Consider the following 23,834-nt stretch of genomic DNA (forward strand, 5'->3'; position numbering starts at 1 on the left):
CCTTGGGACAATAATTTAGGCTTAACAACCTAATCAAGATTCAACAGAAACTTTTTCCCCTGCAGCCAGACTTGAAGCGAGACTTGAAGAGACTAGGGTTTTGTTACCCTTTATATGTTTTAAAGGTTTTAAATTATATCAAATGGATGTTAAGAGTGTCATTCTTAATAGGGTGATACAATAAGATGTTTATATTATACAACCTCTAGGTTTTAAAAATTCTAAATTCTCTAATCATGTATTTAAATTAAAAAAGTTTTTTTTTTAGAAGATGCAAATTGCATTAAAAGAAAATAAAGCTATTACAAACTAGAACTGAAATAACCTAATGGCAATCCTTCCAAAACTTACAAAAGAAAGCCTTATTAAAATAAAATTAAGAAAAAGAAGTATATTTAAAAGATATGAAATTTCATAAAGAAAATAAGGTCCTCTACTCCTTATTTTAAACCAATTTGGGTGGAGGGGATACCAAAAATTAAACACCCCAAAAGGTTGATTAGTATCCCAGAATTCCTGATTAAGTAAAAAATAAAGAAAAGAAAGATTCTTAAATTTCCATATTCTATCCCCATCTTTCAAATACCCACTAATGCTTAATTTAAAACTTAAATAATAATAACCATAACAACAAATAAAAGAAAAAAAAAAAATAAATGCAAGGTTCTTCATGCTTTGACGACCACTGGATCTTCACTTCCCCCATCTTCATACAAACCACGTCATGACATTCAAGACGCCAATCGTCATGCTCCATTGTCTTATAAAGTAAAAACTTCTTTTTAAAGACTACACTGTCAATGAAATGAATTATCACATCCATCCATAGATATCAAATTTCCTTCAAAACGTTTTCCATTTCTTTTGATACAAACAATCATCAGCCATTCAATCTTATTTATGTGATAAATGGTGAAGTGTCGCCATCACTTTCACCAAGCATTCCCAATTTTCTTCCTATAAGGCTGCCTTTGATAGGCCCAAAAGAATTCAAATCTTTGTTTACCTTCTTCTTATGATGAACAAATTTAGATGGCAACTGAAATTTTCCATCATCAATCAAGCATTCTTTATCATTCACATTATCTATAACATGCAAGGAATTAGCCGTAACAGAGTGTGGTTTTTCAAAATATGGAACATTATGTTCAACAGCCACACAAACAAGATCATCTCCACCATTGCCTTCTTTGACTTCTTATAAAATCCTGTTCTCAAAGAGATCAACTGGATGAATAGAAACATCAAATCCTTCAGCCAGAACCTTATTTTTTTTAGAATTGTGTACTCCGTCTTCTGCTGGATCAACAATGGAAACTTATGAAACCTAAGCCATATTTTCCAAATTGATCCCTTCAATATTTGTATCTACAGACTGTAAGTTTACCTGCTCAATTAAAATAGGAAAACTTGATTTCTCCGCTTCCATTCTAGCCCCAATCTCAGAATCATGAGATAGCACATTAAATTTATTAGCATTTTTCATATGACCATGAGAAGAATACTTATTAATGTTTCCAATTGAAGGATGAGCAGCAAAAATCTAATTCTAAAATTTATTCAACCTTTTATTCTTAAATTTCATGTGTATCCAAGGACCGTATGCTTTAGAATGAGCACTAGCTATTTCTTCTAAACCCAAAACTTTGTTCTCATCATTCAATACTTCCTTATGTATTTTAACTTGATCTTCTTTTAGAGCATCCAGGCACATTTCAATCTTTTGGCCTATCTTACCACATTTGAAGCACAAAGATGAGATTTTCTCATACTCTACTTTTTGAAAAAAATTTCCATAAAAACCATCATTTTAAACTCTATTAGTTAATTTAGAGTCTAGATTAATTCGAACACAGGCTCTTGGAAATTCTCTCCTTCCCTATTTAAATATTTTACTATCTAAGAACAATATAACTCCTATCTTTGAAACAATCTTCGTAGCATTCACCTCATCCCAACAATTTAATGGAAAATGAGGCAACTCAATCCAAATTGGTGAGGATAAATCTTTTAATGAGGTTGGTGAAAATTGAGGTATCCATTTATCCATCCCTATTATATGTCCACCCACAAACCATGGACCTCCATTATGAACTTCTTCCATTATTTGAGATGATTGGAAAGAACACAAAATCCAATCTATGCCCAATGAGGTGAGATGAAAGGTTCCAAATCTATTCCATTATCTCCTCAACTCAATGCTATAAATAGAAAATGGAACACCTTTCCCAAACACTTTCACCATAAGAGATTTTTGAAGAAGTTTAACATTCTCACATACCTTATCCATATTCAGCTTAACCACATTTGCATTAGCCTCTTCTTCAAGAACAAGATCCGAATAGTTCACTTTAATATGATTGGTCTTTAACCTATCATTCACTGAACCAAATTTGACGTTGTTAGTGTTCAGTACAACTTTCATACCCTTCTCCATTTGTAATTCTTCATCAACACTTAAACCTTTATGTTATATTATCACTTATGAATTCAAATTTAAATGTTCCTAATTTTCACCATCATTTTCAGCAATAGAGGAAAATCTACTGACCTTCAATTTTAAATCAGGATGAAGCCTTCAAGTCTTTTGCCATCCCAGATAGAAATTCTTAATCGGGGAGGAAGGAACAGCCGAATCATTTTTCTCAAGGGATTTAATTTAATCCTTTCCCTTACCCAACACCGAAGTTGACTCGTGCATCATATTTAAACATCCTTCATTAATGATAAAAGGTCATAATTTATATAATCCTTCCCAATTTGAAATACACTTGCTTTTGGATCCACCATGATGTAAATCATTAGGATTCCATGCAGAGTAAGAAATATAGGTATTTATCATCATCAGTAGTCGATGACCAGTGGCCCTCCACCACCATTCAAACCAGCCAAGAAATGAGGATTGAAAGAATTCAAAAAAAAAATGAAGCTTTCTCTCTCTAAAATCCTTGATTCTCTCTCTCTCTCTCTAGCATCTCTACTCGTGTTTTAATTAAAAAAAAAGGTATTGTATGGACTAAAAGGCACATATGGCTTAGTATGAGAGGTTAAGCACTTTCTTATTAGAAAGATCATTTATAAAAGGTACTATGGACACTACTCTCTTTTTGAAAAGGATAGGATATGACATACTCATTATTCAAATATATATTGATGATATCCTGTTTGGATATACAAATAAAAATCTTTGTGATGATTTTTCAAAAATAATGAGTAGTGGATTTGAAATGAGTTTTATGGGAGACTTGAGTTACTTTCATGGTTTTAGCATAAAGAAAAATGAGGAATGAACTTTTTTTAGTCAGTCGAAGTATATTAAGGACATCCTCAAGAAATATGAAAAGGATTATGTTAAACTAGTGACTACACCAATGTATTCCTCATTGCAATTAGATAAGGGTTATAAGGGAATATCTATTGATCAAAATAAATTTAGAAGAATAATTAAATCATTGTTTTACTTGACTGCTAGCAGACTAGATATCATATTTAGTGTTTTTTGTGTGCTAGATTTTAATCCGATCTATTGGAATCATATTTGATACTAGTTAAAAGAATTATGAGATATCTTTTGGGAACTCAAAACTTAGGGATTTGGTATCCTAAGCATAGCTCTTCTTTTGAATTCATTAGATATTCTGATTCAGATTTTACAGAATGTAGGGTTGATCGAAAAAGTACTTTTGAAACTTATTAATTCAAAGGAAAATATTTATTTTCTTGGTCTAACATAAAATAGAATTTAGTAGCCCTTTATACTGTTGAAACATAATACATTACATTAGGAAGTTATGTGGCACAAGTTCTTTTGTTAAAAAAATAACTAATTTATTTAGGATTTTCTATTGGCACTATTCCAATTTTCTGTGATAATACAAGGGTCATATGTATTTCTAAGAATCCCATTCAACATTCTAGAACTAAGCATATTAATATTAGTTATCACTTTATTATAGATCATATGGCTAAGGGAGAAATTAAATTGCACCATGTTGCTACTGAGAATCAACTTGCAGATATTTTCATAAAACTACTGGCTTTTGACACATTTAGCACCTCTAGAACTAGATCAGGTGCGATTGATCTTAATGTTTCAATTGAATATCTATAAATTTGATTTATAATGTATTGGTGTGTTTCTTTATTTTCTTAGATTATTTTATAGAGTTTATATATTTGTGTGTTCTTGTTTTGTTATATTTATTTATTTTTCTATCATTAGTTTTATGTTTTGTGCTGTTGTTTTTACTGGTAGCATGAATTGGATCTTGAGTGATTGGTGTTTATAAAGGTTCTCTGTTTATCATGTATTGTTTTAAGTATTTTCTTCGTATTCTATGAAAATTTTTCATAATGTATGAATTTTGTAGCGTGTTTATGATATTTTTTTGTGTTGAGTATGCATAAATGAGTTTTTCAATGCATATCATACTATACATTGCCATCATTGTATGTATGATGTAGTATTTTTTGTCTAAATGATTGAGGATGGTTTTTCAAATGTTTAGTTATTTTTGTCAGATTGTACGTATGAAATCGCATTTCGTCTGCACGATCCTTTTATCAGTTTCTCATGTGGACAAACCTAACTGTCATAAAATGATCTTTAATATTTTGATCATCCTAAATGAACTAGTGTTTGTCTATATGATCATTTAATCAAAATACTGTATGAAACAACACCTCGAGAATGGCATTTTATGAAAAGTCATTTCAATTTTTGTTGTTTCTATTCATATGTACAAAATGTTTTTCATCTCATATGATTTTAAAATTGTACGTATGATATTAGTTTTATACTATACAATAGGTTATTTTTCTTTAAATAGAAGGGTCTTGGATAAGTTTTTTTCTTCACATTCTCAAGTATTTCGAAACCTTCTTGAGTCCAAATCATAGAAGTGGCTGTTAGTAGCAAATGACCTCGCACTTCTAAGGGTTCATCCTCTAGATCTAGAAGATATGATAACTTCCTCTCCAAGGAGAATGATGAAAATTTTGATTGGTATTTTGCATCCAAAATAACCCCTTCTCAACTTCTAATATAAAGTGACATCAACTTTTCTATGATACCCATATTTTCCTCAACCCAGTTTTCCTTCATCCTTATCCTGATTTACGCCTATCATCATAAAACTTTTCAAATGTTCCTTGCAAACATGAAGGTAAACTAATATCACACCAGGATTGCCTCTTTCATCTTTAACTAATATGTAAAAATTACTATGGAAGATCTATGCAACTTACTTCACCTTAAAATCCAAGGAGTTAGAGCGCACACCTTAACCTCTAGAGAAAATTTTGATTGGTTAAAAATTAACCAGACTCTTAGAGGTGTTGCCCAACTAAGCCATCTGTCTCGAGTGTACACTCTTAATCAGAATGTTAGGATTATCCAGCATGTCTTGAGAACCTCTATCATTCCCAAAGCTAGTGATCACATAAATTTGACTCCTCTTTTGTCAACTATCACCTACTTGATTATGATTGAAACTCCTTTTGATGAAGCCCAATTTATCATGGACTACATTTACAATTTTTTAATATTGGGCTTCCTCATAATAAGAGGAAGAAAAATGTGGTACTTAGTTTCCTATGTCTTAGAGAAAAAGTACAATCTAACCCATCTCGATCCACCCACTAAACTTCCCATTTTGTTTACCGATGCCTCTTTTCAGGCACTCTTTTGTTGGGATCAAAGTTCAGAGGGAGAAGATTCGAGAGAGGAGTCCCAGATCCAGCACCTGCACTTGGACCCGACCAGAGTTTCTACAAAGAAATGGTCCAGCATTTCGACATATTGGATACTCATTTTGATCAATACTTTGATCAAATTGAGAATCATCTGAATCAGTAGGATACTAGATACAATGAGGACATGGGTTGGATCTGAGGGCAATTCGACTTGGTCAACACTAATGTAGTTATGATTAATAGTTGCTTTACAATGTTCAACCCTCCACCTCCTCCAGATCAAGGACCCTCCGGATATTAGTTGTACTTCTATATTGCAGTTACTAATAAGTTTTTGTATTTATTGTTGTTGAGATGTTTTCCTATGATGTCAATGATTTCATGTGTTATTCTTGCATTTCTAGGATGTTGTTATTTTAAATGGAAAAAGGTGTTTGTATGTGTTCTAAATGATAAATAAAATGATGGAAAGTTGTGTTGACGTGCATTAAAATATCACTTTTTAAAATTTTTATAGTTTTAGAGAAATTTCTTTTATAGTTGATCTCTAGAATAGAATTTTGAATTATTTTGCTCTTTAAATTAATTTCCTTGCAAAATCTATTCTCTTAAAATTTTAAATTACACTATCACTGGATCTAGATTAGAAGATCAATTTCACGTTCTTATAAATAACTATTACTTAGCTATAATTATTATAAAATTGATGTCTTATTTTTATTTTATTTATCTTTCAATGTGTTAATTTTTGTTAATTATTCAAATTTAAGTGAAGATTGATTGATATTCAAAAGACCAAAAATATCAAAAGATGCAAAAAATGTGCCAAACTTAAAAAGATGCACAAAATATGCCACTTTTTTTTAAAAAAATGTGTAATATTTGCCAAATTGAAAAGAGCCATAAAATTAAACCAAATTGAAAAGATGCACAAAGTGTGCAACAAAAAATAGAAAAGATGCGTAATATAGCCAATCAAAAAATCTATACTATTCTTTCCTTTATCATTCTATCTCTTATTCAAATTTACATAATTGATAATAATCTTCACTATTGAATTAGAAACTAATTTATCTTTATTTCATCATTTTTATAATAATTATTTTTAATTTGATTTTTCTAGAATGAATAGTGAACCTGGTTGCCTTTTCTTATCTTTATTTTATTTTAATTTAAAATTTATTTTTTTATTTTTTAACATTAAGTAATTAATGTTGTATGTGCAATTTATTTAAAATATTCTTCTTCATCAAGAATTTTGATTGATTCATATAAACTTTTCATTTCAAGATGTATTTCCCTTTTGTTGTTGCCAAAAGCGGGAGTCATTAATTATTGTTTGATATTTTTGATTGTGTATGTATGTGTTGTATTGTGTTAGTGTGTGTATATTTTGTTCGTGTTTTTTTTATTTTTGTTTTAGTAGTTTTTTTTTTTTTGTTTCTTTTAGGGTTTAAGATTTGTGTTATTGATTTTTATGGGAATCCCTTATTTTAAATTGGTCATTAATTTAGGGAGAGCTTAGGAGAAAAATAGCCTCAAGTGTTAACTCAAATAATAATTATTTTGCTATCATCAAAAAGGGGGAGATTATTGCAACTTAGTGTTCAAAATTATATTTTTACACCATGTAAGTTTTTGATGATGCCAAAATATTATTGTTTTGATTATTGTTTCTCTTAACACATTTTGGAAAATTTTGTTTGTGTTATTTGTGTGTACAAACATTTTAGGGAAATCATACTGAATTCTTCTGAAAACTTTAAGTCGTATTGGATTAGGATTTCTTGTAATTGAAGTCTGTACTTTTTCTCTTTTTCTTGAGTCTAAGAGAGTGTGATTACAATTGGGTAACCGTGCACACACATACTAGGTGAGTGAGTCAAAACTTGTATTTTTAAAACTAATTGTATTGTACGATTCTTGAATCATACTGGATGATTTGTCCTTAGTGCTCCTCCAAAAATAAGTTAATCGAAACATACCTTAAAATTTTATTTTGTACTATTCATACTATACAAACATTAGTTCATATAGATGATGTCCAGAGTATGAAATGGATATGCACCAGTTCATCCTGAATGAACTCACCATTTTCTGAACTAATCATACTGTATGAAATTTGTTTCCTATGGAAGCATCCAGAGTATGAAATGGGTATGTAACAGTTCGTCTCATACAAATAGGTAAATTTTTTGAACTATTCATACTATTCAAAATTAGTTTGAATAGACAGCATCCATAGTATGAAATGGGCTCGTCCATGTTTGTACCGAATGAAGCATGATTTGATTTAAATAATTCATACTGTACAATGTGGGGTTTATACAGACAATGATCAGAGTATGAAATGGGTTAGTTCAAAATCGTATCGGGCAAACTTGTTCAATTTTGAATAGTTCATATTATATAATGTCTGTTCGTACATACGATTGTCAGAGCATGAAATCAGTTCATATAAGATCATACAATGAATTTTTGAATTGTTCGTACGTATAAAGTATAATCATATCGTATAATACAAAATAATCTACTTGAAATTTTTCGGTTTTTGGACAATTTTATTATCCTTTCTATAAAAGGTTCCTAAAAACGGACAGTCTTAGACTTCTTCTATGAATTTCTTTTAAGAGTGAGAGTGAGAGTGTTTTGGTAGAGTGTTTGAGAGTGAGGATAGAGAGATCTTATAAGTGGAATTTGTGAAGAGTTCAGAAGGTTTCCCAAAGGTGAGGATCTCTTTGTAAGTTTATCAAAACTCTTCCCTACTTTGAAGACTCTTGAGAGAAGATCTTTAAAGAAGATCTGGTATTATGCCAACACTAGGAGGGTGAGAAAGGATGATGGTACTCTATCAATATTACGAGCGTGTGAAAGAACCTCGGTTCTCTGTCAACATCGAGAGGGTGTGAAAGGATGTTGGTTCTTTGTCGTCACCAAGAGGGTGAAAAAGAATGACGGCACTCCTTGCCGTGCTGCGATTGGTGGAAGAGAGATTATTATAAGGACTTCTCCATCATGCTGAGGGAGCAAAGGGAGAGTCACTTTGGCATAGTGTAATACCTAATGAGGGAGTCTTCAGATAGTGGACGTAAGTCTACTTGGACCGAACCACTATAAAATTCTATATTTTTCTTTCTTTACTTTTACTGCATTTCTATTTTCTACAAGTTTTAATTTTGTTGTTAAAAAATAATTTTGTGAAATTTTTTCATTGTGATAAACTCTAAAATCGGTTTTATAATTTACAAAGAGAAATTTTAAATTACCAATCCCCCCCCTCCCCCTCTCTTGGTTAGCCTTGGGACAATTGTATTTGGTCTAATAACTTTTTCAAACTTTCAACTTTGACCAAATAAGGTTGTTTGGTCTTTTTTGGCAATTTGACTGGTCAAAGGAGTCTGGTTATCATAGGTGGTAGGTAGAAGGACCTAAAGGATTGATAAAAGAGTTTGGAAGTAATGTGAAAGTAAGGGATTAATATTCGAATGAGCGGTTAACTAAATAAGCTTATTTTAGGCCTTATTTACTTGAGTTAACTAATCGACATGGTCAAAATCTAATGAAGTGGAGTTCAAATAATGTCAAGTTTATTGTATAAGGGTTTACATGGAGTCTTAATGGAAAGATTCATTGTATGAGTGAAGAAGCATTTGTGTGGTGGGATTTGACAAATTTTAGTGGTTTAATCAAGTCAACCCATTCATGAGTTGGCTCAAAAACATATTTGGTGATGATTGAGTCATGCTTTGAAGTGATTTTGATGGATTAAAAAGGTTTTTTGAATTTTATGCAAGTAATAGGTTCGATTTGGCCTAGTTTGGCCAAAACTTGGTCTAGTTGACTGAGTCAGCTAGTGACTAGGTAAAGGTGACTAGTCAAGTCCATTTCACTATGAGAAGTGTTTAGAGAGACTTAATGAAGTTAAGATGTTATTTTATTATAGCTTTAAGGGTAATTGATGTTTGATGATCAACTGAGCTAGCTCAATTGATCATCTTAATCAATATTGATTTACAAGTTTAAAGATATAGGTTTTGATGTCTGAGACTCCTAATGAAGTAATCTAGATCCTCACTAAAGTTAGAGGTGGCCAGTGCACTGTGTAAGAAAATGCACTGGGTTAGGAGATGATAGTACATTATTGCAATTGTTGCAAATCTACTTTTTCATAGCTTATGTTTTGATGATTGACAAACACTATCTCTCTTAGACTACTTGTTGCTTCTAACTTTTCAGGAATCGAAGATCGGACGATCAAGAGGAAGCCAAGTCCAGGATCGCGTAGGTTTAGGGTTGAGTCAGTCTGTAATTTTATTTTTCATCTTTTGAGTCTACTTGTAATAATAAAAAAGACTGATGCTAAGTAGTCGACCGAACCACTATAAATCTTGTGTTCTTATTTTTGCTTCCGCACCTTTAAATTCTGCTTTTGGTTTGGTGGTGTGATTTGGTTTGTGAATTTATTTCTTTGTCTCAAGAATTTTTAAAATACCAATTCACCCCCCCTCTTGGTTAGCTTGGGACTAAGTTCATAGGGCTTAACATCCCAAACGAACTTTCAGCAATTATATGTAGACACTAGTTAATTGATTAGAGATTGATTGATTGAATTGAATGATTGAGTGATTGATAGATTGAGTGGTTGAGAGGTTTATTGAATACATGCTATATTAACTTTTGAAATGGTAGATGATTGACACCTAGTTGATCATCAACCATCAAGTATGATCAAGAATTTTGGGTAGTGTCCGATGACCTCATTCAAAAATGAGGTCAATAAAAGGACCCTAATATGTGGGATGAACTCAAATTGTAAATCATACATATTGGCATTGACCAAAGTGATCAATAAAATTTAAAAGCTAAAAACTTAATTGAAAGATTAATTTTCATCTAGTGCATATAGGACCTAACTGCAAGAATAATTCTCATAGAGGGAAAACTAAACCATATTGGGAGATTGATTCACAAATAAAGTTGGGTACTCATATAAGAGATTGATTCCCAAATGAGTGGATTTAGAACTTGAGTGATAGATCAATTATCAAAAAGGTAGGATTTAAACTTTGATTAGAAGATTGATTTCTAGACAAAGTAAATACTAAGACTGGTGATCAAATCCTGAATGAGTGGATTTAGAATGTGACTGATATATTGATTATCCGAAACTTAGGATTTAAACTATGATTGGAAGATCAATTTCTATATGAAGTGAATACTCAAACGGGAGATCGATTCCTGAATGAGTGGATTTAAAACCTGATAGATAGATTGATTATCAGAAAGGTAGTATTTAAACTTTGATAGGAAGAAAGATTTCCAAATGAAGTGAATAATCAGACATAAGATTAATTTCCAAATAAGTGGATTTAGAACCTGAACGATAGATTAATTATTAGAAAGGTACGTTTTAAACTTTGATTGGAAGATTAATTTTTAGATGAAGTTAGTACTCAGATGGGAGATCGATTCCCGAATGAGTGGATTTAAGAACCTGATCAATATATTTATTATAAGAAAGGTAGGATTTAAACTTTCACTGGAAGATCGATTTCTAGATAAACTTGAATACTCAAATGGGAAAATTAATTCCCAAATGAGTGGATTTAGAACCTCATCAATTAATCTATAATAAAAAATGTGAAATTAAATATTTGATTGGAAGATCAATTCATAAATAAGTTGAATACTCAAACAAAAAAGTGATTCTTGAATGAGTGGATTAAGAACCTGACTAATATATCAATTATTAAAAAGTGAAATTCAAACTATAATGGAAAGATCAATTTCTAGACAAATTTGAATACTTAGAGGGGAAATTGATTCCCGAATGAGTGGATTTAGAACTTGAAAGATAGATCAATTATCATAAAAGTAAAATTCAAACTTTGACTGGAAGATTGATTTCCAGACAAAGTTGAATGCTCATGTGAGAGATCGATTATGGCAAGAGTATTTTTTAGAACCTGACCAATAGATCGATTATTAGAAAGGTGAAATTCAAACTTTAACTGGAAGATAAATTTCCAGAAAAAGTGACTTGGCCATTAGAATGAATTTCACTATTTGATAGTTCTTGGGTCATCTAATCAGGATAGAAGGAATATCATATGACTAAGATCGATTTAGGCTAATTTAGTTCAAAATGAACTAAGGAAATCAAATGGTTATAACTTTCAAAATACTAAATTTTACAAAAAATTTAAAAATAAACACAACACAACATAGATTTTGAGTAGTTTCAAATTGAATATTTAATTAAAAGAGAAGATATCTAAAAAATAGTAGATTTTGATGATCTTTGACTCCTTATGCTCCTAGTGATGTCCTCTCGACCTTTACAAAAGACTTTCCAAGCTTATTATGTCAATATTAAAAGTTGTGTTCAAAACACCACTTTCTCACTAGAACTCTCTCTCTTTACCAATTTTCCTTATCATGGAATGACTTGGTTTAAGGGTTTGGATTAAGCTCTGTTAGAAGAGGAAATGAGCTGGTTTAGAGCAAGTTTTTCATAGTGTTAGGATAACAAGGTGGCTTCATTACTTATGCTCATTTGACAGCCCATTTGACCATTTAATAGGTCAAAATTATCAATGGAGCATATGTGACATTCAAGCAAGTGCATTTGGCTATTTGGGTGAGTGCCAAGTGTTAGGAGTCTTGGTCAAATGCATAAAAATATGGTGGGTTTTGACCCCTCCAATTAATTTAACCAAGTCAAATAAAGGGGGATTTAACTTAGGGAAATTTTTGATATGTTTGGAATATCCAACAGAATGATTTTAAGAGTTTAATCTAGTTTGAAATTAGTTGGAGCATTAATTTTGACCTTCGTTGGGTGTATGGTTGATTTGATCAACAATGGATTTCATGGGTTTGGTTTGGGTACAACAAGTTTTGTTTCATGATAAAAGACCAATGGAGGTGGTCTTAAGCCAATGTAAAGTCATTTGGATTGAAACGCATGTTAAAATCCTCAAGGCACACTTTAGTCAACCATGATTGACATGGTCAACCAAATCAAACTATAAAATTGCGAGATGTGCCAAGAGGGGGGTGAATTGTGAAAAATTGTTGCAATAAAAAACATCCTAAATAGGAAGTTCTAATATTTTTTTGTATTTTTAAATTTAAATAGAAAAATTTAAATAATGCGAAAGCGATACTTAAAAATAATTTGCAACAATGAATTCCACAACTATTTTCACCAAGCAATTATAATGAAAATAAAATGCAAGCGAAAATAAAAGCGGTAAAGGAAAAATCACACCAGAGATTTTATAGTGGTTTGATCACTTGACCTACGTCCACTTCCCGGAGTCCTCCACTTTGGAAATTTCACTAATAAACAATAGTTCTCCTTTTGCCCCCTCAACAGGTGGAGAAGCCCTTACAAACCTCACTTTCACCAACCTGGTGTGGCGGAGTGCCAAGCGCTTTGTCACCCTCCTGGCGATGGAAGCGTATCATCTCATTTTTCTCCCTCCTGGAGAAGGCAGAGTACCTTAGAGGACATGGATGTAAAAGAGTCTCCCCCTCAGAGAGACTCCCACAAGATCTTCTCGGGCCATAGGAGGAGCAAAGTGCAGCAAGCTCGGAGCAACCGTGTGAGCTCTCTCACACTCCTTCTCCCTCAGCAAGCCCACCTTCTTCATCCTCTCACAAACCCTAAAATCTTATCAAGAGCTCTCTCCCAAAGAATCCCTCTCTAATCTCGTTCCTCTCTCCTAGTCACACATCAAAAAATAGAACTTTTGATACTTAAAATGGGCTCCAAAAATTCCCATAAATTTCAAAATAGCCATTTCTATTATACAGTATGATTCAACCTCTTACAGTATGACTAATACAAAATAGCCTTCATCCTAGTATGAAGGTATACGAACAGGCCAAAATTTTGAATACAATCATACAGTACGAAATAAATTCATATAGTACAATTTGTAAAACTCTTCTGTTCATACAGGACAATTCCCAAGATGATCGAAACTTATCTCTGTACATCGTAGGGTATGACCTACATCATACAGTATGATTAGTCAAAATTAAGGGATCATCCAGTATGAAGTTCGGGACGATTGAAAATAGCCTCGGTTGATCGTTCAGTACAAACGATATCGTATATTACGATAACCAATCAGAAATTAATCCTTGATTTATCAACTAATCACGGGGTTAATTTAAGTAAGTATTCAAAATAAATCATATAGTACGTAGAGGATCGTACAGTACGAATGACTATTAAACTTACTTAAATTAATTCTAATGGCTACGAATTTGGATTAGTAACACATCGTACATTACGATATAAATCGTATAGTATAACTTGTTCACAGATAGCTGTTTCAGCTAGATCAGATCGTACATTATGATATAACAACATACAGTACGATCAATAGAGAAAAAAATCTTCATTTTTAAAACCCTCTCCCCCTATGTGGGTGCATGGTTTCTCAGTCTTATATGCAATTTGTGGCCAGACTCAAGAAAACAAAAATAAAATAAATGAAAAATTACAATGTTATAAACTCATACTCCTACTCTAACCATTCTTAAGTCTTCTTATTATCCTTAGTAACTTATAATCTCCCTGAAGTGTTAGTACTCACAGACAATAGTAGAAATCAAAGGTATTCAATGAATAGTAATTTAGACCACATTATTTATCATCATTAAAATCTCAAACTAGAGGCCATGGATTGCAACAATCTCCCCCTTTTTTATGATGTCTAATAATATTGGTTGTAAGCAAATTTGCATGGCATATTTTTTTTTTTTAATTAACTAAAACATCAAGAAATAGACAGGAAAAGAAAAATGCATTTGATTAAACTAAAATATAAGTAAAACATAAGCAACAATACATAAGCAAGACAACAAAAATACATAAGTAAGAAAACTTACTACAACAGACTTCTCCCTCTTTTGACATCACCAAAAAGAGGAGTCAACAAACCACACTAAGAAAGGTAGTACAAAATAGATACACTTTAAAAGGGAGGATCCTGACCACTTAGAAGTGGAGGTGGTGGGTGCTGGAAGTAGTGGTGGAGGGGTGCGAACTATGGATTTATTGAGGAAAAGCATTCCTCAAATCACCGCATGTCGTCCTCATGTTATTGATGTTATTCTTGAATGTGAGTGTCAAGACGACTCTAGAGTTGGTCGAACCATTTGACCAAGCATCGTAAGGGTAGGCTGGTGCAGGTGCGTAGGGTGGTGCATGTCATCTTGGTCGAGTAGGAGCCTCTACTGGAGCAGCTTCTCCTTCTTCGTCATCAAAATTAGATTCTTTAGTCTCTGGCCCCCGATGAAACAAAATATGGAAGGAGGCATTCGTATAAAAAATAGGTAGATTGTCGGGTTCACCAGGATAGGTTAACTGATATTTATTTTGAAGAATGTACCCTATAAGGTGGCCAAGGGCTAGGTTTTATTTTCTACGGGTGGTAGAGAGGTGAATTAAGATCATATTTTGAAAGTAATCGATAATCAAATTTGCTTCATCAAATTTGGAGTTAGACATGATAAGATAGGTAGTGACAGATAAACTTGGGGTCATGCGGACTCGTTCGCCAACTTTGGGTACTATTGAGGTTCTAAGTACGTATTGAATGATTGCGGCATTTCGAGTGAGGGATTGAACAAGTGGTTGGTGTTGGTAGAAGGTTACATTCCTAAGAACTAAGTTTGTAGCACTCCAGTAGAATTCATTGGTAAGAAAGGAATTAACTCTAGAACCGTTAGTGGAGAGCCCAATGTATTGGGCAAGGTCTGCTTTAGTGATCTCAACATTTTATTGGAAGACGATGGAGGTGAGGGTATGGTTTTCAATGTTGATTATGAGGTTGGCTAGGAATTTGAAAAGGAGTTCTGAATTGTATGGGAAGGCTAGAGTTAGAAGGAATTACAAAGTGGTGGATGCGAATGGAGGCATTACATTAAAATTTAGTACAGCTTGGTTTAATATTCGAGATGGTGTAATTTTGCAGGCCTTATATTTGTGATAGGCTACTTTATTATCGGTATTCAAAAAATAGTCATTGGGTCGGCATGAGGAAGACGAGCTTCCAACGACTAGACAACCGCGCTTGCTAGAGCTCCACATTTTGGGAAGGCTGGTTATACGAAGCGAGAGAAGGATGAATGAGTGAAATAAGCTTCAAATGTGGATAATTTATAGAATTTTAAACATCGTATAATATGATCTGGTATCGTACAGTATGATGTGGCAATAATGTTGTCTGACCGATCGGTTCGAAAAAGGTGTCCAAATTGTACAGTACGAAACGTATCATACAGTACGATCAGAAGGATTTCGATCATCCCGAGGGTTGTAGGTACGACCTTTGACAAAAAGTTTCGTACAGTACGAACAGGTGTTCGTATAGTATGAATTGTCATTATATCATACCAACCACCTTTAAGTCATCCTCATTCATTTCACTGATGTGGATCGTACAATACAAATAGGAGATATCGTACAGTACGATCAGCAATAATATCGTACCAAACAGAGTAAATTCATCCCAATCTATTGCTGACATGGATCATACCGTACGAATATGAGATATCGTACAGTACGATGTTCAATAATGTCATACCAAACGAATTGAATGAACTTCCACCTATATCGTACAATATAATATAGATCGTATAGTATGATCAACAGAGATGCAGTTTAAGTCTGGGTTGTGATTTGTGTAGTTTTGATATATCGTACAGTACAATAGTGGATCATATAGTATGATAAGGTAAATGTAGATTGTCAAGTTTGGTGTAATGAGTGTGTGATGATCAAGAACAGTCTTAGAAGAAATTTTTTTGTGTATTTTTTTTTTTTTTTGAATTATACACTAATGTCTATGACACCCAATCTAGTCCTCAAAGTGGTAAAGGTGTCGTAGGCTAGTGGTTTTGTGAAGATGTCTGCCAATTGATCTCCTGTAGCTATGTGATACAATTCTATATCTCCTTTAGCAACATTATCTTTTATGAAATTGTGTGTAATGTCTACATATTTTGTTCGAGAGTGTTGAATAGGATTTTTAGAAATGCAAATAGCACTTATGTTATCGCACATGATTGAGATGTGTTGAGTCCAGTAATTAGGTTGTTAAGCCTAAGTAAATGTCCCAAGGCTACCAAGAGGGGGGTGAATTGGTAGTTTTTAAAATTTTAAACCCTCTTAATAATAAAGTTGAACCGAAATAAAATTTTCTTTTAAAGTTAGTAGAAAAATGTTTTTCAACCACAGAGTTATTAAAACTGAAATTTAAAGTGCGGAAACATAAAAGCTATAAAGTAAATGACACCAAATTTATAGTGGTTCGGTCTATAACCAGACCTACATCCACTCCTCAGAGGCACCCTCTGAGTATTGCACTAATACCACAAAGTGACTCTCCTTTTGCACCCACAGCAAGGCGGAGAAGCCCTTACAACACACTCTTTTCACCACTCCCCGGTGCGGCAGAGAACCGTTCGTCCTTTTACACAATACCCAGTGTTGGCAGAGAACCGTCCGTCCTTTCACACTCTCCTAGTGTGGGCAGAGAACCCTACGGCTGTTCACACTCTCCAAGTGTAGGCAGAGAACCCTTCGTCCTTTCACACTCTCCAAGTGTCGGCAGAGAACCGGATCTCCTTGACAGATCTTCTCACAAGAATCTAGAAGGAAGAAAGAAAAAAAGTGAAGAAATCCAATTTCACAAGTAGAGACTCTTACCTTAGCAATCCAAGTGAAGCCTTCTCGCTCCAGTGGTAGGAATCCTTCTTTGAATGCTCTCTTCCACTCTCTCCTTAGCTATTCTCCCAAGAGGCACGAAGATCAAATGACAAAAAGATTGGGTGGCAGTCTAATTTGGACTATTTATATAAAAGACAAGTGAAACCGCCCAAAAACTGCAAATTTTCAATTCTGTACGCAGTGGATCGTCCGGTACGATTCTGGATCGTCCTGGACGATTTTACTTAAACGATCTGAAACGACCCAATTTGTATATGTGTACGAACTGACTTCGTACAGCTGATCGTCCTGTACGAACATGGTTCGTCCAGTACGAACGGTTATTACAAGGTCGGTTCTAGAAACTGCTGAAAACTGTTCTAAGTCGGTTTATCGTTTGAACGAAAATGTGATCGTCTGGACGAAAATTTTCCAGAGAGCAGATCGTCCTGGACGATTATTTATTTCGTCGGGACGAAAATTTTCCAGACAACCAATCGCCGCGGACGATAATTTGTTTTCGTCTGGACGAAAAAAATTCCAGAGAACTGATCGTCCTGTACGATATTTATTTTCGTCTGGACGAAAATTTTCCAGAGCACTGGTCGCCTCGTACGATGGTAAAATTCGTCTGGACGAAAAGTTTACAGTGAACCCATCGCCTGGGACGATAATAAATTTCGTCCTGGACGAATAGGACTTAGAAAAATTTTTCAAAGCAAGTTCCTATTCGTTCCAAGTGCTCTATAGGAGATAACTGACAGATCGTCCAGTACGATAAATATCGTCCTGTACGATCAGTATAGAATTTCAAGATCTCCTTATTTGTGTGTATGTGTGTGAGATTTTATTCACTCAATTACAATCACTCCCTTTCAAAATTAATTCAAAGAAAAGACAAACATCAATTAAACAAAATATCTCATGTTGAATTTGAATTGAAGTTTTCGTAGTCTGGAGTCTGATTTTCCTGAAATGTTAGTACACACAAGAGCAAGTGCAAATCTTCTGAAATTGTTAGGAGATAACTATACATTTGAACAATAATGTTTGGAATCATCAAAACTACATAAGTTGCATAAATATAACTCATTCAAATAGCAACTATTCAAACAATAAGAAGGAACGTAGTCGACAGGCGACGGAGGTCGGAAGGATCGTTGTCTAGCGATAGAGGCTAAAAAGATCATAGTAGGTGGGAGATGGAGAATAGAAGGACCTCTGACCGACAGAAGTCCAACATCGGGCAGAAATCTGATGCAGGCAGAAGTCTTGTATCGGGTAGAAGTCTGACGAAAGTTTGGTGACTGGTAAAAGTCTAATGAGGGTAAACGTCTGGCGTCAGGTAGAAGTCTGGCAACGGACAGATGTCCAGTGCCAAATAGAAGTCCGACGACTGGTAAAAGTCCAGAGACGGGTGGAAGTCCGACTTCAGGTCGAAGTCCAACAATGGAAAAAACTCTGGCGACGGGCAGAAATTCGATGTCGGGTACAAGTACAAAAATGGACAAAAATCTGACGATGGGTGAAAGTTTTGTGTCGGGTAGAAGTCCGACAAAAGTGCTGCGTTGGGCAGATATCTGGAGACGGGCAAAAGTTTTTCATCAAGTAGAATTCTAATGAAAGTTCAGCGACGGGTAGAAGTTCAGAGATGATTTGATGTCCGGTGATGGGCGGATGTCCAGCGTTAGGTCAAAATCCAACGACAAGTTGAAGTCCGTCGTTTGGTGGAATTCCGGTGATGGATAAAAGTCTAGTGACTGGTGAAAGTTCGTCGTCGAGTAGAAATATGGCGACGGATGGAAGTTTGACTTTAGGTAAAAATCTAGCGACCGACCAAAGACTGGAGTTAGTTGGTGGCTGGGAGAAAATCCGGCGTCAGTTGGTGGTCAGGAAAAAAATTGACTTTCATCAGTAGATGGGTGAAAGTTTAGTGTCAGTAGATGGCCAGGTTGAAGTCTAGTGGTGATCGAGGAGGAGTCTGGTGGAAATAAGACTCTTCCTTCTCTTCCCTCTCTTCTTGCTTGGGTCCCTTCTTTCCTCCCCCTTGCTTGGGTCCCCTTCTCATGAGAAATAAAGTGTTGATTTATAGTTTTCTGGGAGTGGCATGACCAGTAAATAGGAGGAAAATCAATTGTAAATTGGGAGTTATTTGAATAGACAGCCGATGTTGAATCCCTCTTTCATGGACCGTTTACCAGACATTTGACTGTCTTAATGATATCAGAGTTTGATAATCTTGGGATCATTAGATTAGTTTGTTGAGCTGCTCGATTCGACTATAACCATGTCATGTTTAAAAAATGTTTAGTAATCCAAATTATGGATTGAACCTTCCAAATGTGCTTCAAGTTCTTGATTTGGACTCATTTGAGCTCTGATTGAATCAAATTTGGTGTCGTCGGGTTCGTATTTTTGAGACGTTCAGTTCAACTATAGGTTTGTTGAAATCGGAGTTCAAATAGTCTCCAAATTAACATACCAAAATCTGAAAAAATTTTACAAAGCGGTGAAATGGATCGAAGATCAAAATGAAAACTTTTTCTTTCTTCTTTCCTCTTTCCTCCTTCCCTTCTCCCTTCCATAGTAAGTTGGAGTTGGTGGGTGAGGATACATGAGTGATTGGAGTAAAATGGATTTTAATATGTATAAAAATTTATTTTAGTGCATACCATTGTAACGCCAGCATCGCAGTGTTGTATACTAAATTTAAAATTACTATATAATAGAGCCTTCAATATCGTGGTGGAAACTTTTGGCACTGTTGTGCTTACAAGCCAGTGCTGCCACATACACAAGCTCAACACCACAGCGCTCAGTTCAAACTAAAATTTAGATTTCCCATTTTAAATTTATTTAAAATTTTAGGTTGTTACAATTTACCCACCATAAAAAAATATCATCCTCAATATTTTCTATAAGAATTCATGCATAAAGACAGTATATAATAAATTCATTCAAAAAAAATCCATATCAAAATATAATTAAAGCGGATTGAAGGATTTACATCAACCTAGAAATAGCTTTCTTATATAGTCACGCATTTCATTCAATCACATGTCATTCACTTATGAATGCTATGTCAATCAATCATTCAAAATAAATTTCTTACCAGTCAAACTCTCTGGTTTTAGTCTGTCTTCCTAATACTGCAAGTTATGCACTCATGACATCACTAGAGTAGGTACTGTTGGTGCATTAGGACCCATGATAGCTCTATCATTGGCCCTATTCATAAATCTTTCATTATATTCTCTCAATCCTATAGTCTTTTGTCCTTAAGACTGCCTAGATTGTCCTGCTCCAAAATTAGTTCTTCCTTTCTGAAGATAATATGTATTAAGTGAAAATTATACTTATTTTTTATTGAGTTAAATTCCAATAAAAATATTTTTTTAGTTGATGTTGTGCAAGAATGTCTTAGAAAAAATGATGAAAATTTACAAAGTTAGAATTAACTATGCAACACCCCGAACATCAGTGTCAGTAAGCCTACAATGCCCATTGTCAAAACCATACATTATAGCACCACAGTCTCAAAAAAATTGAATTTAATTTAGAGCCTTGCTAGAATAAATGCCATCGCCACAATGCTATGAGCACCTCTACTCCATAAAAGGAACACTGCAGTGCTCTACACTGTCAAATTCATCAATAATTCAAACTTGAAGTGCCAACCTCTAAAGCACCACAACAATGAAAGATAAGAAAAGCAATATAGTGCCCAATCTTTTGCAATGTCAAAGTAGAGTAGTTATGAAAGAAAGCATAACACCAAATTGATCATGCATCATGCCTGGTTAGTCCAATGCTGCAACTAAGCTAATTTAGTAGTTCCAAGGTGCTAATTCATATTTTAACACCGTGGTGCCACCCTTTCGAGTGACGTGATGCATGAGTCTATTTATATAAAAATAAATAGTTATTATTGCGTTTTTTATGAGTCCATCCTAAAGTCCATAGAGCGATACTAGAGGATAATGAGATAAGTTTAGTGGAGTGGCTAGTCATCCTTATAGTGAGTAAAATAACACTTAAGAGTGGAAAGGAGTGTGGAAAGTGAAGTTGTAAGGAGGGTTCACTTATGGGAGACTCCATTTGCAGGATCTATTTAGGATTCTCCATTATGGGTGATATTTTCTTCATCTTTTCTATTTGTAACCTTTTTTAAGCAAGTAATGAAAAATGTTTTGCTCCAAATTATTTCTATAGCCCTAAACTTCTTATTTTGGGATGATGATATGAATAATCTATGTATATTCTAATATAGACTCTTGTACATAAAGGTTAATCACAATTCTCAATTTCTCTTATGCTTTATTTAATTTATGCAATGACCATGTATAAATTTAAAAACTAGTGTGATACATTACTTTAGTAGAGGAATGTTAAAAAAATTAGGAGAATTGAGATGGAATGCTTTTATACTTAGATATAAGATGAGTAAGATTCTAGATTTTATGGAGATAATATCATTGTAGAAAGATCATAAATCTTTCTTTACACCTTTATAAGGTTGACATAGATCTAAGGGTATTTATGCCTGATCCAGTGCTATTATAAATGATTATGGTTAGGAAAACATAGGTTCATTCACTATCATTAGCTTAAAACATCTTTAATTATATGTATCTTCACTATTTTATGCATTTCTCAGTAGTTATAATATTTGTTCTTTTTTTCATTGCATAGGATAAATTTAATAGCTTATGTGGATAGTACTAGAGTCAACTGTAGCATCATATTTTCTCATAGGATTGACACTCTCTCATACATCTTATTACTTGATCAACACATACGATTGTGTTATTTAAGAGCTTATAAAATATATATTCATAATACCAAGTCAATTCATAAGAAGCAGATAACTTGCCCAAAAACTAATTTTTTGGCGTTGTTATTGGGGAAATAATGTATGCTTTTGTAATTATCTTTATATTATCCAAAAAATGTTGTATATTTAACCCTACTTAATTTATTTTGGTATTTATTATTATTGCTGTCACTAGTGAAACTGTGAACTTATTTTTTTATAATTATTATTTTTAAGTTGTTATATTGGATTTTATTTCCTATTTATTGTTGTTGTATACATAGTAAATCCAATAAAGGACCATTATTATTTGAACTAGTAATAGAAATAACCCATAAAAATTTTTAAAAACTAAATAGATTTTAGTTATAGGAATGGCCAAACTAAATCCAAATCAGAACCATCCTAGACCTCTTAGGGAGTGTGCTGATCCCATAGTTGAAAAAATTCATCAGAGTATCAACTGATCTACAATCCAAGAAAATACTTTTGAGCTAAATCCTACAAGATCCAAATGGTTTAGAAGTCTTAGTTTAGAAAAACTACTTTTGAGGACCCCGACTTATATTTAGCAAGGTTTTTTAGAAATTTATGCAACATTTGTTATAATGGAATCAATAATGATTCTATTTGACATACATCTATTTGAATTATCTCTAAGTACTTTCCATCTTCTAAAATTGTAAAGTTTAGGAGTGATATTACTTCTTTTTCCCAATTTTATGGAGAGTCAATTTATGAGAGCTAGGAAAAATTTAAGGAGATGATTAGAAAGTGCTCTCAACATATTTTGCTAGATTGGTTGGTTATTAAAACTTTTTATAATTTTCTTGTAGAATCCCTTAGGTAAATAATTGATGCAACTTCTAGATGATCTTTAATGTCAAAATATTTTGATGAGGCTTATGTCTTGATAGAGAAAATGAAAACAAATAACTTTTAGTTATGATAGGGTGAATCCTAAGAAAGTAGCTAGTGTTTTATGAGTAGGATGTTTTACCTATTTATATTGCTCAGGTAGCTTATATGTCTAAGTAGTTAGATAATCTTCGAGTTAGTTTAGTATTGGGATCATCTCTCCATTTATAAGAGAATGATTTGAATTTTCTAGCGAGTCTAGTGCTTGTGGGGTTGAGAATGTGATTGTTATGGAAGATAAATAATAAAGAAAACCTATGATCCGGCCGGTCCTTAAGCTACGATTACAAAAATAATACCATAAAAAGCTAGGGCTGAACATCAACAGCACCCAAAACTGGAAGCTCGATAAATCAACTTTCAGCACAGACTTCCTGCAAAAAATAGTAACCAAAAAAGGAGAAAAAAACACTAAATAACGTACCTGAAGCACATCTCCCTTGATCCAATTATACCAATAGATAGACCTGAGAAAAGTACTCCACAAAAAGAAGTTAGAAATTATCCACATAAAAACAGTAAAAACAAGGGAGCTGGAACAATAAACCAAAACCAAGATGCAGAAGAAATCCTTCTGCCAACAGGAAAAACCACACCAGAAACCACCACCACCAAAAGAGACGATCCCAGCAGGAACCCTCCCCCACAACAGAAGCCAGCGAAGAAGAGCCCAGACCC

The 23,834-nt window shown here is 33.6% G+C and overlaps 1 non-coding gene across 1 annotated transcript; it reads right to left on the bottom strand.

Annotated features, from left to right (window-relative positions):
- Positions 1-22,923: 22,923 nt before the first annotated feature.
- LOC114579885 lies at positions 22,924-23,030 on the bottom strand. Its single transcript, XR_003701118.1, has one exon. It is a non-coding gene; the product is annotated as a small nucleolar RNA R71 (small nucleolar RNA).
- Between the last annotated feature and the right edge of the window lie 804 nt (positions 23,031-23,834).

This window comes from Dendrobium catenatum, unplaced genomic scaffold (genome assembly GCF_001605985.2).
Source record: "Dendrobium catenatum unplaced genomic scaffold, ASM160598v2 fragScaff_scaffold_681, whole genome shotgun sequence".
Lineage (NCBI taxonomy): Eukaryota > Viridiplantae > Streptophyta > Magnoliopsida > Asparagales > Orchidaceae > Dendrobium > Dendrobium catenatum.